This window comes from Saccopteryx bilineata, chromosome 1 (genome assembly GCF_036850765.1).
Source record: "Saccopteryx bilineata isolate mSacBil1 chromosome 1, mSacBil1_pri_phased_curated, whole genome shotgun sequence".
Lineage (NCBI taxonomy): Eukaryota > Metazoa > Chordata > Mammalia > Chiroptera > Emballonuridae > Saccopteryx > Saccopteryx bilineata.
This window is the reverse complement of record NC_089490.1, coordinates 351,715,466-351,722,537: the sequence shown is the minus strand read 5'-3', so window position 1 is coordinate 351,722,537 and position 7,072 is coordinate 351,715,466.

Here is a 7,072-nt window from a genome sequence, read left to right as displayed (position 1 = left end):
CATATTTAGCGATATGATAATTAAAATTTATCCATTTAAAATTGCAGTTTCTATTTTTAAATTATATTTAATTTAGCCTATAGAACTGAGACTGTGTTTGTTTTTCTATCCTTATATAATATACAAAGCTTATGACGCCTAGGAACTAGACTGTAGGTTTTCAATGGCACAGCAACTTTGAGAAGAAAAGGGACACCAAACTTCCTGCCCCAAGGACACAGATAATGAGCTTAACCTGGCCTGGAAACAAGAGAGAGTAGGGTGTCCTGATAAGTCAGATCAGATGATTGGGCAATGTGACTTCTTTCCCTTAGCAGAATATTCTCAAGGCTTATTCCTGTTCATCGTATATGAGTACATACTTTATTCTCTTGGTGGCTGAATAATATTACAGAAAATATTAGATATTGCATATCTGGTATGAGCAGGTTTGTAAACTTTGGGACAAAAGAGATGAAAAAAAAAGCGCCTTTCAAAATCACCCTTTTCTTGGAGAAAGGCAGTCAAGACAAGATTTAAGAGAACGAACATGAAAAGATCTCTGATAAAATAAGAATAAATATTCTCAGTACTCAACAAAATGGATCTTTCATTGTGGGCAGAGTATAAGAGTGGACAGAGTTTGGGACCTAAACTAGGTTTCCAAGGATGAGTTGATCGTGGGCTAAAATTGAGGCAAAGTTGCTCTTCTCAACCTGAGAGAACATTAGGCTAATCTAATCTCTGGTGTGAATAATTAATAATTAGTGAGCAAACTGCCAAATTACATAGAGATGTTTATATTTCTTTAAAAATTCATTAAAGAATATATAAGTCAACATCTGTTAGATATAAGTAGGTATTTTGACTTCTTATTTTAATGATGAATATAATTTTTAAATACAAAACATATTTTGATAGAAAAGAGTATTCTGTCTCTATACAATTATCTACATTTTAATAAATGGATGTGTCCACCTACATACATTTTTGTGTGTTAGCATCTCTGAACTTGGGTATATACACATGTATGATTATAGATGTGTAGCTAGTAATAAAAATAAATATTCCATGAGACTGAGTTTTTAGACATGACAGTGCTCAGGGTTTCCCACTGTGAGAAAGATATTGAACTGGCAACTCTAAATGTCAATATTATATGCAAGGGATTAAGTAAATCATTTGGGAAAAAATACAAGTAAATATTAAGAAAAGTCCTATTTGAATGGGAGATTCAAGGTAAGTTATCACATTTCTCTTAGTTAGATTTTCTTGAGATGGTGGGGAATCAGAAATTATTTGAATAATAGGTGGAAAGAGTGAGATGGATATTACTGTAGATTTCTAAACAAAAACTCAAAGATAAATTTAGTAGAACATTTATTTTATTTTACTTTTCATTCACTCCTTTGTGTTCTATATTCTACCAGAATTATTTCTGCAAACCAATAAAAACTCTTTAAAACATTATCATTAATAACTATTATTTCATAGCATCTATTATATAGCATTATTTACTTAATTACTGTCATTCATGCAGGATATCAAAGCTATTTACCTTTTTGTATTTTTGCTATTGTAAATAATTCTGAGTTAACGACTATTTGCACAAATCTCTGGCTCATTTCTGACTGTTTCCTTGAACTACATTAGCAAAGAGGAATTAGCAAGTCAAAGAGAATGTACATTTTCAAGGCATTTGATGCATATTGTTAAATTCCAAATGATTCTACAGTCTTATACTTATATTGCAAGAATGTGACTTGCAATATAACTTTCAAGAGAAAGTTTATGAAGTTTATAATCTTTGTTGATTGTAGATATTCTAGATTATTATTATATTACTGGCAGTGAATACACATGTATCAAAAAATGCCAGCTACTCTATACTTTGAGTTGGAAAGAGCTATATAAAAGTGGACATTATTTTATATCAATAATTATTTATAATGAAAATTGAAACAGCCAATTATGATCAGGACTGGTAGATCTGAAATATCTTCCTCAATCGCAGTCTAGTGAAAGCTGTCTCATCTCAGTCCCACTGCCTGAGCTGAATCGCTTCCATTATCTATTTATTTATAATTTATTTTTCAATTGGACTTAACATACAATATTATTACATTATTGATAGTTTCAAGTGTACAACATAGTGATTCCACATTTATGGACCTTAGAAAGTGGCCACCCTGATAAATCTAGTACCCATCTGGCACCATACACAGCTATCACAATATTGTTGGCTATATTCCCTGTGCTGTACTTTACATTTCTGTGATGATTTTAATAACTAACAGTTTGTACTTGTTACTCTCTTTTACCTTTTCACCCACCTGCAAGTCCCCTCCCATCTGGTGACTACCAATTTGAGTAGAACATTTATTTAAATAAATTAGGACATGGGTGAGAATGACACAAAATAACTGGATGATGTAGATGTGAGGATAGGGTGAAGATAGGACAATCAATAGATATAAAAAGGCATTATGTTTAGCTCCAGTTGAGAATCTTTATTTAGATTCCCTGAGAAGATTTGAAAACATCTTGTTTAGCCCCTTCAAAAATCGGCATAGTCCTTACTCCATAAATAATGGGACTGAGCATTGGTGGGATGACCACGTAGAAACTGGCCAGAAGGATGTAGACATAGTGTGAGGTGAGTGTCCCACCAAACCTATAGGCAAAGACCAAAAAAAGGGCAAGGATGTAGAAAATAGGATGACATAGACATGGGAGCCGCAACTGCTCAGGGCCTTGGAATAGGTATCTCAAGACAAAAGAACCTAGCCAGAAGTTGGCCAGTGCTTTGGGCATTGTGGCAATGGAGAGCAAGTCATCAGCACTGGCTAACATGAACAGGAATATGTACATGGCCTCATACAGACTTGGCTGGGAGAGAATGACACAAATTAAAATGCTGTTATCTGCCAGAGCAGCTACATACGTGGTACAGAAGGGGATGGAGAGCCACATGTGTAGATGCTCCAGCCCAGAAATGCCAATAAAGAGGCAGCCTGCTATGCAAGTGTCTGAGTAATTCATAGCTGCTGTGCTGCCAGCAGATTAGAGAGCCATGATTTTCTGCAGAATGCTCACCTGGGCCATAGAGGAGAAACAACTTCAGACTTTGTGAACATTAGCAGAGTGCACATAAAAGCATGCAAACAACCACAAGGTCTGCACACACAGGTCCTCCAACCATTATGGGCTCTGCACACAGGCATAATCCCTATAGATAATCACACTAAAATTCTGAACAAAAGGCACAATTATAGGCCCTGCCCCCACATAAGTTCTGTGTCGTTATTTGGAGGTTTTCCATATAATTTTAAGACTTTTTGGCAACACAAGGCTTGAAAACATTACCGGACTCAGCGCAATGCCACAGGTTCTGAAAAGAGCAGGAATAGATAGAAAATCAAAAACTATCTCTATAATCTCTATGGGTATGCAAATTGCAATAAACTATGCAGAAGCCCAGGCTATGCACAGAAGGACTGCAGTCCTGCATCAAAAACAATCTCCTCTGCTTAGCACTCTGAAAGACGATTGGGGCAGGTGGGCAATGCAGACCCTGCATCTCTCTTCCCCCTAGTCATAGGTGCTCTGACAGGTACTGAGGCTGTGAAGATAACTATGTCATTTAGAAATAACCTCGCATAAGGTGTGAAAAAAACCTGGGTTAGAGATCTGCTCCGTCATACTGTGATTTTGGACAAGTCACAATCTCCTGAGTAACAATTTTCTAATCTTTGAAATGAGCCTAATGGTTGTTGTCTTGTATTCAATTAAATTTTGTCTGTGGAAACCTTATTAACTGTGTGGTGTTTCCTGGGTCACCTGTGTGACTCTAAAGTGTGGGGCTGTCACTCAGAACACGGAGCAAGGTGTGGAGCAGTGCTTCTGAAAGAGCCCAGACCAGTATCATCAGCATCAGCTCGGGAAACTTACAAATTCTTGGACCTACCACTCTCCTAATGACTCGAGCTCTGGGGCTGGAGACAGCAATCTGTGTTTTAGCAAGGCCACAAAGTGATTCTGATTCATGCTAAAGTTTGTGAACCACTGATATAAGATGTTATATACTTTCTTCCCAATCTAACCTGCATGCCCATCTCTTCTGCCAGGACCAATAATGTCTCAGCTCCAATTGGTTTCTGCATCATTCTCCATGAAAATGTTCAGGCTGCAACTAAATCTAACCAATGTTTTCCTCAGCCCACTTAGTCAGGAAGTGAAGTAAAGGACACAACCATATTAATAGTCTTCACTCCCCAGCCAGTTGCCTCTTCCTTGGTCCTGTTAAATTAGTCTCACAATGAATATATAACTTGACCACTGCCCAAATTCTTGCTCCCTGCTTTCGCCTAAGTCTCTCTTCTACACAACTGAGACTACAAGACTATCAAGAGACAACTGTTCATTTTATTACTCTATTCTTGGAAATTAATCTTATCTCTACACCCATTCTCCTCAATTTCTGCACTCTCAGAGAAAATAGTGTTGATGTCCCTCTGCCTTTCAATGTCTCCTTTGTTATAGTTACATTTTACTTTACCTAGGAACTAGAAAGCTCCCTGGAGTTATTTATTTATTTATTTTTAGAGTACAAAGACAATATAAATCAATTATATTTTTTTGTACTAGTAGCAAACAGCTATATACTGTAATCACATTTTAAAAGTTCTGATTACCATACAAACATGCAAGCATACAAAATGTATGTTAAAAGCATAACATACTTAAAATTTTAACTCAAATTTGCAAAACCTTTACACTGAGAATTGCAATATATCACCAGAAGAGATATTTTTTAAATGTAAATAAGTGGAAAAGTGTGCCATGTACACAAATTGGAAGACCCAATTAATTGTTAAAATATCAATTTTCTCAAAATGAATGTGTAGTTATTTTTTAGTTCAATTTAAACTTTCTAGATTTATTGAGAAATCATTGATAAAAACTATATATAAGATGTACAATATGATAATTTAATACATGAATACATTGTGAAATTATTAACACAATTAACACATCCATTACCTCGCATAGTTATCATATTTTTTGTGTGGCCTTATTTTAAATTATTTTTAAAACAAGCTGAGTACAGCCTGACCTGTGGTGGCGCAGTGGATAAAGCGTCGACCTGGAAATGCTGAGGTCGCTGGTTTGAAACCCTGGGCTTGCCTGGTCAAGGCACATATGGGAGTTGATGCTTCCAGCTCCTCCCCACGTTCTCTCTCTGTCTCTCTCACCTCTCTCTCTCCCTCTCTCCCTTTCTCTCTCCTCTCTAAAAAAAAAAATGAATAAATAAAATTAAAAAAAAAACTATAAAAAAAAAACAAAAAACAAGCTGAGTACACACACATACAAAAACAGTACACCCCAGGAAACACATATACATACATATGAGCACACATGCATATGTTTATATATGCATGCCTGTGTGTATATGTTTGTATGAGAATATATATATTTTATATATATATATATATATATTTTATATATATATATATATATATTTTATATATATATATATATATATATATATATATATATACACACACGATACCTTCAAAAACAATTTCCCCACCTATTCTCTGAATTCCTTTTCTTTTCTACCTCTTCAGGGACTTTGTTTTATCAATTATCCCCTCTCTTCTCTATCTTCAGTTTTTCTGAATTTCCTAGATCTTTATTTTTATTATTTATTAACATACAAATATTTTTAACCTTGGAAACAAACAAAAAATTAACGATTATGATAAAAACGTCCTATTCTACTGGCCTGTCTTACTACTTTCTATCTCTCTTCTTTTCTTCAAAAGCACACTTTTCATGAAACACTTGCTCATTGTCCACATCCAGGTGTGCCCATATCAAGGTGAAGACAGTTCCCAGCTCTCACTATGGTCTCATTTGCTTCATCACAATTGAAATAATGTTCTCTCTGCCTAGCATGTTTCTATTCCCATAGTTTGTCTGGAAAACTCCTATTTTTTTCTTCAAAATACAACTTCAATATAAAATTTTTGAATTTCCTGACCTTCTCCTAACAGCTCCCTGTGATTTTTTTCCCTTCCTTCTTGTCACTCTACATTGAAATTTCCTGTTTCTGTGGATGTTTTTCCCATTAATTTTACTGGAGGATGATAATAATTCCTTTAGCCATATCTGCATGCATAGCATCTCTTACACAGTAATTAGTTAGATAAAATTTTTAAAAATGGACTGTCACGTAATTTCCCAATGTGCAAAGTGCTTTACATACATCACAGTCAATCCTGAAACCTTATGCTATAGGTAAGATCTCAGTGTATACACAGACACACGAAGATGGGTAGAATTGGTAAACTAAAGCCAGTGTTTTGTCTCAAACCTTTTCCACTCAATTACCTTTTTCATAATGTCTTGCAGATTGCCTCAACATATGGTGGTTGGATGAATGATTAAAGAAATAGATGGCAAACTGGGACAGGAACATGCTGTTAGCTCAATAGCACTTTTTAAGAGTTTATTAAACAGGCTACTTACCCACTTTTTTTTTAAGTTTATGGGCCACAAAAAATAACAACAACAAAATACCTGCTTCTAAAAAGCTTGTATTTATTACTTCTCCCATTTTGCCTAAGGGCCTTTACACATACTATTCTCTGTATCTAGAGTGTTCTACTCTTTTCTTTAATTTGCTGGACATAAGATACCATAAAGTGGAATAGAAATAGGGCTCAGGCCTGACCAGGCTGTGGTGCAGTGGATAGAGCATTGGTCTAGGATGCTGAGGACCCAGGTTTGAAATTCTTTTTTTTTTTTTTTTTGTATTTTTCTGAAGCTGGAAACGGGGAGAGACAGTCAGACAGACTCCCGCATGCGCCGACCAGGATCCACCCGGCACGCCCACCAGGGGCGATGCTCTGCCCACCAGGGGGCGATGCTCTGCCCCTCCGGGGCGTCGCTCTGCCGCCTGGGGCAGAGGCCAAGGAGCCATCCCCAGCGCCCGGGCCATCCTTGCTCCAATGGAGCCTTGGCTGCGGGAGGGGAAGAGAGAGACAGAGAGGAAGGAGGGGGGGCGGAGAAGCAAATGAGTGCTTCT